The 12028-nt window shown below is 38.8% G+C and overlaps 1 long non-coding RNA gene across 3 annotated transcripts in view; it reads right to left on the bottom strand.

The window, feature by feature from the left end:
* Positions 1-3004: 3004 nt before the first annotated feature.
* Positions 3005-12028, bottom strand: part of LOC102261003 — a 934325-nt gene continuing 925301 nt past the window's right edge. For all 3 annotated transcript variants that reach the window (XR_313936.2, XR_001363307.1, XR_001363308.1), the window contains one exon: positions 3005-3158. This is a non-coding gene — a long non-coding RNA (uncharacterized LOC102261003). The remainder of the gene's footprint in view (positions 3159-12028) is intronic.

A 12028-nucleotide genomic window follows, 5' to 3' on the forward strand; every position in this document is an offset into this window, starting at 1 on the left:
CACTGCTGATCCAGCAGATGAGAAACACACAACATTACTACCCTCACAGAACTGAATGCTCTTAGTTCATCTTTTCTCCCTGCAACCACTGCCTTTCCCACACCCCCACCGCCTGCCGGAATCATTTTCTTACAGATTCCATGAGGCTTTTCATGATGGAATCAGCTGCCTCAACTATGTTTTCAAGATTTTGTTCTCAGGAGACCTCAGAATGAGATTAGTTGCACGGGTGAGAACATTCACTGCTCTCTGCAAAGAGGAAGGGCCACCCCGCATACACAGGTGCTACTTAAATGTTTTTATGAACCACCTTGGGGACTGCATATCCCATTACACGGGGCATGCTATTATCAGCAGAGCTTTGAAAAATCTCACATTTTTACCTGTCTTTATTCCTCTTATGTACACGCCTGTATATAATATAATCCTGAGGTGGGCAAACCTTTGCTTTAAAATGCTTTAAGAAGAAAAAAAATGCCTTTAAGCGAAGGAACATTGCACACTTTTATGGCTTTGTTATAAACTTCTGAGAAACAGAATTGGGAAATCTTGAGGATTTTTACTTTATGGAAAATCTAACATGCATCACCATAAAAAAATGCACCTGTCATTCTTACAACAAAGAACAAAAATGAATGCAAAACTAATATAAAGTTGGAAGACATAAATTTTCTATTCGTTTTATAAGAAAATATATGAAGTCACATATACTTAACTAGGGAAATACATCAATTTACTTTAGTGCCTTTTATGTGCAGAGGGCCCTTCTCAGTCCTGTGTTTTCATCCAGGACCGTGGGACTGACTATATCTGTGCTCCTAATTGACAGTTTGCTCTTCGAAAGGCTGTATGGAGAAAAGGGAAGCTGTGTTCCCTAATACTGGGGCCAAGAATACCTGTACATTCTTGTCTACATTGATGACTTATCCAGATTCTTTAGAAAGATGATTTTTCTACAGAATAAAAATACATATCTGACAAACAGAGGAGAGCATTTTGTGATGATATTAATAAACAGAAATAATTGTATTATCACACAATTATTTACCTTCACAATAGATTTAATTTTCTCCCTTCTCCCCTTTTTCTTTCTGTCTATGTATGGAGTTTTAGCATGGGACCCAGTGTTCTTCAAAATACTGAAATAAACATCAGGCTGACGTTGTTTTGGATTCAGTGAATCAGTCTTAAAAGCTTAGTGATATGGAAGTCTCCCATGAAGCATTCTTGCTATAATCATTTGCTAGATGCTAATGCTATGAAGCATGCAACCGGATTGAGTTTTAGCCCACAAATGTGCCCTGCATATCAATGTCCCTTTTATTGGCAGGTTGGCAGAACTCTTCTAAATGTGCGTAACCCACCTTGCCACTCAACAGGACCAACAATAATCTACCAGTTCAACTCATTTCTGCCATGATCTGTGCTATTTCCAACAAATTTGAATATTGTGACTACTGGAGTTTTGTGCTAGTATTCTCATGAGAAGTAATTTTATAGACAGGTAAGTCTTTAGGGGATTGGGAAGTGATATTTACTAAACTTTAGAAAAACCAATTATTTTCAAATACTTTAGAAGCAAGCTCACATCTATATCCAAATGATTATTGTAGGCTATAACTTATGGACTGAGTTCCATTTAGTTTATTTTCAGAAAGTAAGAAAATTATAGTCATAAAAAAACACTTTAAAAGTCAAGTGGCCCAGAATAATCTTCCTTTATTTTTTCTAAATTAATGCATTTTACTTATATTTTTTGTGTCTATAGTTGATATTAAAATAAACTCTTGCTTTTGAATGCATAAAATTCAAATAAGCTGTAAAATATTTAATGGTCTTAAGGTCAGAGAACAAGAATAACTGTGGTTTCCTCAGGTAATTGTTAATCACAAAGTTAAATTATATCATGGAGGAGGAAGAGAGTTAAAGAAAAAGATAAGAGGATCTGATCAAACTATGGTTAATAGTTACGAATTGTTTATAGAACATAATAGACAAAAGTAGAAAAGAGTACCTAAATTTTAAATTCTACAAGCCACAATAACAATAGAGTATGTCATTGTATCACCATTTTTAATCATGCTTAGATGAACAATTTAGAATGATAAATACTTTCAAAGAAATAAAAGGCAGAATAATACTATAATCTTCTAAACTGGAGTAACCTTGAAGTGATTTATAAGATCATATGCTATGAACTGATACATTTCTATAATGTAAATATTTAATGGCAACACATTCTCTACTGCACCTTCAAAAGTACAAGTGTTTATTCCATTGTGGTTCAGAGTAGTGGGTTAAAGAGGAAGTCTCTTTAGCTTGCAATTTTGGGCTATTGCATTAAACTAGCATCCATAGCATTCTTGTGCCTGCTTTACACATATACGAAAAGAACTGCTCTTTCCGCTTGAGAAAAAGGACTCAATTATTACTATATATATTCTCCTGAATCCAAGGGATCAGCAGTCTTTAACAACCCATTCAGTGGACTTAGAAAAAAAAATGCAAAAGCTATAAGTTATTCAATACAGCTTGGCAGCACACAAAAGCCCTTAGAGAAATAGTTCTCAACCTTCCTAATGCCGCAACCCTTTAATACGAAAAAAAGTGCAAAAGCTATAAGTTATTCAATACAGCTTGGATGCACACAAAAGCCCTTAGAGAAATGGTTCTCAACCTTCCTAGTTCCTCATGTTGTGGTGACCCCCAACCATAAAATCATTTTCGTTGCTACTTCATAACTGTAATTTTGCTACTGTTATAAATCGTAATGTAAATATCTGATATGCAGGATGTATTTTCATTGTTACAAATTGAACATAATTAAAGCATAGTGATTAATCACAAAAACAATATGTAATTATACATGTGTTTTCTGATGGTCTTAGGCGACCCCTGTGAAAGGGTCCTTTGACCCCCAAAAAGGTCACGACCCACAGGTTGAGAACCGCTGCCTTAGAGCAAGTGATAAAGGATCAGATGTTGCTCTCAAATCTTACCTGGTTTACTCTTCTTAAAAATCCAACCCTTGCTGTCTACCATGCAGATCTGTTGGCCACTGGGTGAAATCCAGACTGAGTAGTTGATCATGATAACTCCAACATGTCATGGACAGCAGCGTCTCTCGGATTCCCACAAGCCAACTGCTTGAAACAAACCTGCAACAAACAAGGTATTCCTTCATTTTAATGGAAAAATAGTGAACCATGCCCTAGGTCCAGAAGGCATCACTACTTAATCAATAAAGGAATAGTAAAGAAATGTGTGAGGGGCCATAAAGGCCTCTGAAGATGCTGATAAACATTAAAGCCAGAAGGCTGAAGTTTATTTCCCATAAAAGGCGCTTTCTGTCCGGCACATGCTCCTCTTCGTGTGATTATGGCTCTACTTGAGCTCTCAGTATACATAAACATTATTGATATTAAAGATCACACATTTTATAGTGTGTACCCTTTCTCCTTCCTGTAGGTGACCACTAGGAGCACTCAGAGTATTTTTGACTCTATTCATAATCATCTCAGGGTACCTAGGCAATGAGGTTCAACAGGGCAAAACCCAGAGGAAAATTAGAACCGTGGTCGGCAAACTGCGGCTGGCGAGCCACATGCGGCTCTTTGGCCCCTTCAGTGTGGCCACGAAGTTTCAATCGCACTGTGCGTGCGCGCCCGCACGTGGTATTTTGTGGAAGAGCCACGCTCAAGGGGCCGCAGTTTGCCGACACTGATCTAGAAGAAAATCCATAGGAAGGTCTAGATCCAGGGCAGTTTCCTTAGTGAGCTCTGACACTGCAGTCAATGTCAACATTCCCGGTATAAAGATTGCAATGTCTCTGAAGGAGACAGGGCCTGAGGAACTCCTTTGGGGGCCACATGTGAGGTGCTGCAAACTCGGCAGCAACCGTGATCTATATCAAAACACAGACTATGAGACTGTGACCGACGTGAGCATGTTGTAGCCTGAGTCTGGACACAAGAGCCCAGGAAAGTAATTAGATAATTAATTTTGGTGCAACCTACCAGATATTTAGTTGTTCAACTATTTATGTTCATATGAGTAAATATGGTGTTTAACCTTCCTAAGCATTTTTAACTTCCATTCAAGGAGAAAAACGCCATGCACCATTCACAGCTCTTAATTGCACTCATACCTGCCACACAAATAATTCTGTTCAATGGAAGTTTAGAAAGATACTAATGAACAGATTTGCTTCTTGGTCCTTGTAGGATAACCTTTAATAACTATTAGAATTTTTTAGCTAATACAACTATATTTAGTTCTACATATACAAACATTTATTGTTATTATTTTCTAAGTAGTGGCTGAGAGCTTGTGCTGAGTCTGCACGTGAGTGGCTGTGCTGTAGATTCATGGGCACAGGTGCAAAGACAGATTCTAACAAGCCACAAACTGATATATCCTCATGCACCTGTGACTAGAGACTCACGTATTCCCAGGGGTTATGTGGAGACTCGGTTAAAAGATACCACAGTAAGAGATCCTATTGTGCCACTGCAGCAAGAATAGCAAGGGCTGAAGTCCAGCACATACCTCAGACTAAAATGCAACACTACAAAATAAGTCCTTAAAAAAAAAAGACACGTATACTGGGACACAAAGTGACTATTCTGCAATTCAAAACAGGAGTGTCATTTTGGTGTTATTACTGACACACATAAATACACACACACACACACACACACACACACACACACATAATTTTCTAATTTATTGATCCAATTTCCAGAAGTTGACTAAAGTTTAGTTTAACAAGTACAAGATTTCTTTGTACAGCAAAAGAAATCCTGTATTTGTTAAACTAAACTTTAGTCAACTTCTGGATGCAAAATGTTCTTTTTCATGCCAAAAAACTACTTCTTTTCTTCATTAAGGATATTCTGAAAGGTATCAAATCAATCCCTTTATAAAACAAATATGTTTCCATGAGTGGTAACACTTTTGGTCTCTTTGCTACCATGCAGGATATTTTAAGAAGTCATACATTGGTCAATCAAATGATATTGAAGTGTTTATAAACATAATCTCCAAGCTACCAAACTTACTATAAAGTGAGGAATTTTTTAAAGCTACTTGCTTTGGAAGCACCCATTCTATTGCATTGGTTTGAAATTTTATTCTAATAACAATTTTCAGAACAAAAAATACTTAAAATAATTTTTTCAGTTTCTTCTCAAATATACTAGCAATCAAACAAAACATGCAGAAAATTCTTTTTGAAATACTCATAGAATATTAAGTGATTTTCACTAAAATCAATGTGGTTTTGAAATGGTTTCATTTTCTTCTATTTTCTCATCTTATATTTTCTGAGTCTCTCCTTAATACTGGATGACTAGTTTAAAATCAAGATCTTGTAATATAGAAACCCACACATGAAACCTATATGTTCATGTTGACCAATGTAACCCAATCAATTTAATAAATAAAATTTTAAAAATGCAAAATAAATGCTATTCTTATTTTTGAGAGATGTGTATTCTTTTAAAAATAAATGTTCAATAAATGCATTTGATTGTATGTAAGTTATACTTCAATAATTTTAATTTAAAATTTTTAATAAATTTTTGACAATATTCAAAGTGATTCTAGATGGGGCAAGTTATTCAGAACCTATTGATAAAACACTGTTGTATACGAATTTTAAACAAAACACGACCAAAATAAAAACTGATAAAAGGAGAAGAAATTCAAACATTCACAAACTGTTTTTTGTTTCTTTGTCTGGCCTTAAGTGCTCTGTAATTGAGTTATGGCCTTATTTGCCTTCCTTTATGCACACTGCTACTATCCTTTTAGTTATCTTGGTGCTTTGAAAAAGCTTTACAAAGGGTCCCCTCAGCACTTAGGCATTCATTTCATAGGTTATTGATTTGTCCTTGTTGATATGTTGTTCTTTAAACTGTATCTGGGGCATGTGCTTCATCTTCCCCCTGGAGGCATGTTGCATAACCCTCTGGGTAGCTGATGTCACTGGGACTGCTCAACATCCTGTGAGCTCAGTGCATTTGTTAAATGACTGGTTGGTATATTTTGCAAGCTTTGTATCTAACTCACTCATTTGCCTGTATATATGTCAAAAATGTAAACATTAACAATGTAGTAATAGGTAGGTTATCAATGAGGCTTTCTGTCTTAGAAATTTCATATCTGTCCCCTTGTATCAGTGACTAGAGGCCCAGTGCACGAATTCATGCATGGGTGGGGTCCCTCTGGGTGGCCTGCAAGGATCGGGCTGAAACCCGTAGTCCAACGCCGCCTGCAGCTCCTACCTGCCGCTCCCGCTCATCCCAGCCCCACTGTGCCTGCCTTGGGCTCACGCCCAATGAGTCCCAATTGGGAGAGGCTCGCACTGCCGTAGCAGAGCTCACCAGCCATGAGCCCTGCATCTGGCACCCTCCCAAGCAGAGTGGCCTGCAGGATCAGGCTGAAACTGGCTCTCTGACATCCCCTGAGGGGTCCCGGATTGTAAGAAGGTGCAGGCCAGGCTGAGGGACCCCACCAGTGCATGATTGGGCCAGGGAGGGACCACAGGAGGGCTCCAGGGCATGTACGGCCCATCCTGCTCAGTCCTGATCAGCCGGACCCCAGCAGCAAGCTAACCTACTGGTTGGAGCATCTGCCCCCTGGTGATCAGTGCACATCATAGCTACTGGCGGCCAGTTGACGTCTGCCTCCTGCTGGTCAGTGCACGTCATAGCGAGCGGTTGAGCATCCTTAGCATATCATTAGCATATTACACTTTGATTGGTTGGTTGGTTGTTCTGCCATTTGGTCTATTTGCATATTACCCTTTTATTATATAGGATATTGGAAAAGGGAAGGTGCCACCATTTTTCAGTCACAAAATGATCACTTCTAAATTCCTATTTTTCTTCAATTAATCAGACATAAAAGTCATAGGTTATTTCCCAGCAGGCCAGGGTCATCAACAAAAATTGATGTTACCTCTATGTGGCAGTTGCTATCTATTTTATATATAATTTCTCATTTAATTTTCTCAAAAAACATGAAAAGTATGTATTTTTAATAATTTCCATTGTATAGTAATGAAAATAGGATCAGAGAGTTTAAGTTACTTGCCCAAGGGCATTCTGCCTTTGGATAATGGGACTGGGACATGTGTGTAATTAATTGATAGTGTGGTACTGTTAATTAATTCTAAGTTCTTACAAATTGAATTTGAGCCCTTTGGTCAACCTACAGATGAAAATCTGAATCTCAGGAAAATTAGGTAACTTACTAGAGGTATTAAGATCATGGTAGGGTCTGGATGAGTACCTTACCCATGATGCTTTTTTCTTCCACACCACTCTCTTACCCAGCTTACTTGGAGTGGTATGTCTAAACAACTATAGATTTCCAATTCACTTGATTTTAAAGAACCATGTTTTGGGTAGTTTTATTTTAAAAGGAGATACCAAAGCCAACAAACAAAATAACAGAGGATTTCTGAGTAATCAATTTTAAATGAGCTTAATTTTCTGAAAGCAACAGATGGCATCTTTCTAACTTATAAGCTATTTTTCCAATAAGAAAACATAGACCAACACAAAAAGAGACTGTGTGCATAGATAGTGACAAAGCCTATGATTAGATTAAAATATAAATAGTGCATTGGTGTTTTGCTGATGCTCCATTATTAGCAATTGCAAACTTGAAATAATCTTCCAAAATATTCATTTAACATTTTTAGTTCAGAAAACCAGCAGAAGACTCCTTAAGTGACACAAAACAAAATCGGGGCAATTCTATCAATATTTGAGAACCCACAGTCTGATACTCAAATGATTCTCCTTTTTTCCATCTTTGTTCAAATATGCCAAATTCTGATTTTGATTATGTTCTAGAAACTTTGTCAATTAAAATAGGCCATATCCCCATTTGCATTTTCTTAAAATGAGGGGAATACAATTAGTCATGTTCCCAGATTTTCTACAAAAGAAACTAGTCTCACATCCTTTTTCCTTCCTTTCCTGTTTTATCCATTCTCCTTTTATTTTCTTTTTCTTTCCTCCATTATATTCTTCCATTGTCTTCTCTTCCTTCCTTATTTCCATCCTTCCTTCATCTCTTCTTTTTCTTCATTTTTGCCTTTTCATTTTAACAAACCTTTAAATGTCTATTAAGTTCCATATAATGTTCTGGGTTCTGAGGAAAAGGCAAGCACAGAAACTCAGCTCATAGTCGAGAAGGGTGAACAGAGAAGTAAGCCAATATAATATGGAAGCGGGTTAGGGATGCAGCCTACATAGACTCCGTCAGAATATGTCAGCCCTGAGAGTAAAATCCTATCTAATAATAGACAAAGATTGAAATTGACCGTACCTTCGCTACGCCTCCCATTGGCTAATCAGCGAGATATGCAAATTAACCGCCAACAAAGATGGCGGCTAATTTGCATACTGCAGGCACAGTGGGACAGCGCCATCCTGCCTGCCCCGCCCTCATCCGGCCCTCCTGTGGAGGACCCGGGGCTGGCGGGCTGGAAGGTGGCTCCGGCCGGAGTGAAGGCCTGGGTCCCAGGTGCCGGAGGAAAACCGGTGCCGGCAGCCAGGGGGAGGGAAGGTGTATTGCATGAATCTTTTCGTGCAACAGGCCTCTAGTAGTTCATAATTCAACTCTAGGTTGGCCTGGCCAAGTTAGAACTTTGAAAGGATTAAGCAAAAACAACAACAATACAAATTTAAAAAACCTCACAGACACACACAACAGTATGCTTATTACCAGAGGGGAAAGGAGGGAGCGGGGTAGGAGAGATTACAGGGAGGATAAATGGTGATGGAAGGAGACTTGACTTGGGTGGTGAACACACAACACATTATACAGTTGATGTATTATAGAATTATATACCTGAAACCTATGTAACTTTATTAACCAGTATCAGGCCAATAAAGTCAATTAAAAAATAAATCTATATATATAAAAGCCCAGCAACTGGAACAGCGGAATGACTGGAACGACTGGTGGCTATGCTGCGCACTGCGGCAGCCAACCAGCCTGATCCGGGCCCCGATCGGCCCCCAACACCCTGATCAGGGGTGGGGCTGGCTGGCCAACTGCCCGTAGCCCCTCCCCCCACTGGCCCGGCCCAATGGGGCCCCATTGGGGCAGGCTGGCTGGACCCCCTGGTCCCACCTGTGCAGGAATTCATGTACCGGGCCTTTAGTAATAAATAATCATCACCAAGAAGCTCTTACATACCTCATATATCTTGAGTTTTCTATGGTTTAGAAGGGGATCCTTTAAATCTTAAAGCTCACAAACTAATGTCTCAGGGTCAGCCATGTCACTTACGTGTGAATACAGCTTGGTTGACTACAAGCAGGAGTGAAAGGGCCAACAAGTTACCTGAAGAAAGCAGGCTCAGCCCAAGGGCTTTACAAACAACATTTTAAACCTGCTTTTTGCCAGACGGAACATCTTCATGAACTCATTTTGCTCCTCATCCACTAGTATGCTATCTCGCTTTATAACTATTGAGGAGCCACTGCCCACTACTGTCCAGAGATCAGTCCCATTCCTCCACCTTTTGGAAAAATTCATGGTGGGTAAAAACTCTTCAAGAAATCTTTCTATCATTCCCAAGTGTAAGTCATATTACTTGAGTTTAGGTCACATGCAAGCCCCCCACCCCCTAATTCCTGAGCTGCAGTAGAAAGAAGGCTTTCCCTTCCCTTTAAAGATTATTACCATGTTAATAATACAACATGCAAACTCCATTCTGATCTCTCAGTAATGTTCAAGAACCACTCTTTGTGTCATTTTTATTTTTATTGGGAGATCAGAATGGAGTTTGCATGTTGTATTATTGGGTGGGGGGGAGGCCCTCTGGACTAGATAATTAAAATCACCAAAGAGTGTGGTTAATAATGTGGATTCTTGGGCCCCACACCAGAACTAACAAATCCCTATTTTTGGAGTGAGATTGGGAATCCTGCAGATAGTTGGGAATTCATGTACCGGGCCTTTAGTAATAAATAATCATCACCAAGAAGCTCTTACATACCTCATATATCTTGAGTTTTCTATGGTTTAGAAGGGGATCCTTTAAATCTTAAAGCTCACAAACTAATGTCTCAGGGTCAGCCATGTCACTTACGTGTGAATACAGCTTGGTTGACTACAAGCAGGAGTGAAAGGGCCAACAAGTTACCTGAAGAAAGCAGGCTCAGCCCAAGGGCTTTACAAACAACATTTTAAACCTGCTTTTTGCCAGACGGAACATCTTCATGAACTCATTTTGCTCCTCATCCACTAGTATGCTATCTCGCTTTATAACTATTGAGGAGCCACTGCCCACTACTGTCCAGAGATCAGTCCCATTCCTCCACCTTTTGGAAAAATTCATGGTGGGTAAAAACTCTTCAAGAAATCTTTCTATCATTCCCAAGTGTAAGTCATATTACTTGAGTTTAGGTCACATGCAAGCCCCCCACCCCCTAATTCCTGAGCTGCAGTAGAAAGAAGGCTTTCCCTTCCCTTTAAAGATTATTACCATGTTAATAATACAACATGCAAACTCCATTCTGATCTCTCAGTAATGTTCAAGAACCACTCTTTGTGTCATTTTTATTTTTATTGGGAGATCAGAATGGAGTTTGCATGTTGTATTATTGGGTGGGGGGGAGGCCCTCTGGACTAGATAATTAAAATCACCAAAGAGTGTGGTTAATAATGTGGATTCTTGGGCCCCACACCAGAACTAACAAATCCCTATTTTTGGAGTGAGATTGGGAATCCTGCAGATAGTTGTTCGCTAGGTTACACTTAGACTCAGTAACGTTCAAGAACCACTCTTCTAGAGCAAAGCCCATGTTTGATATTTCTTAATACTTTCTCACAAATTTTAATTTATAACCTTTATTTCTCTTTTAATTTCAAACACAATAGCCTGTTTTTAAAACTGATTCTTCTGTTTTTAGCATACATTGAGAAATTCCCTTTAATAATCAATGTTTTCCCTTCAAACATTTAACTACTTATTTTAATGTTCAATAATTACATGCTCTTTACCACTCTTCACTGAATGTGGCATTAATTTTTTGATCACTTAAGAGAATCTCTAAGGTTACTGAGAAACAATAGGAACAACTGGAGATATTGCAAATGGCACAGGTTAGTCATAATGAGAAAGGAGGACTCAAGTGTAAGGGAGCAATGAATGGTAAAGTAGTAGTGAAGGGAGTATGGTGGCCATCATGACTTCCATTTCCCAGAGTAGGAACTTAATGTCTGTACACACTGCCTGAGTTTGATAGCAATTACTCTCCTGAGGTGATGAAGTTAGCATATGTGAGAGGGGTGACTGTCGTAGGGTGTTTCAGGAGTTGGAGAGCATTCTAGAGAAAAGGGGTAAGAAAATGAGTATTTGGCAAGTAGCCACAGTAAATTAGCATGTCATGCTGAGGACTTTACATACATGTTCTCATTTCATCTTCACAACAAACCTGAGAGACAGATGTTCTTATTCCCAGTGGCTGACTGAGAAGACCTAGTTCAGGGGTGGGCAACCTTTTTGTGAGTGCGTGCCAAAACCAGCAAAATCTCTGACTCAAAAATTCTTCTGCGTGCCAACCCTAATTTTTTGAGAACATGTTATGCCTACTTGATATCTCTTAAGGTGTACATATGTGAAGAACCTTGAAGAAATAATAATATCCATTTGAGCGACAAAAACACAGTATATACTGATGAAAAATACATTTATTTTTTAATGTATACATGTACACTGATAGTCCGACAGAAAACTTTATGACTCAGTTTGATATTATCAGTGGGACTTTTGCTACTGCATCACTGATGACAGATTTGACATCAGGTTTATATTTCATGACTTTCAGAGATATGCACAAGCTACTACTTTCATCCATCAGGCTACTCCTATTACAAGACTTAACAAAATTCATCACTGAGAACAAAGATTCACAAGCGTATGTGGATGAAACCAAAACACTGGTCGGATCTAGGAAGGCAGGGAGAGTTAAGGCAGAGGCATAGAAATTGCTCTTCC

The sequence above is a fragment of the Myotis brandtii genome, unplaced genomic scaffold (genome assembly GCF_000412655.1).
Source record: "Myotis brandtii unplaced genomic scaffold, ASM41265v1 scaffold375, whole genome shotgun sequence".
Lineage (NCBI taxonomy): Eukaryota > Metazoa > Chordata > Mammalia > Chiroptera > Vespertilionidae > Myotis > Myotis brandtii.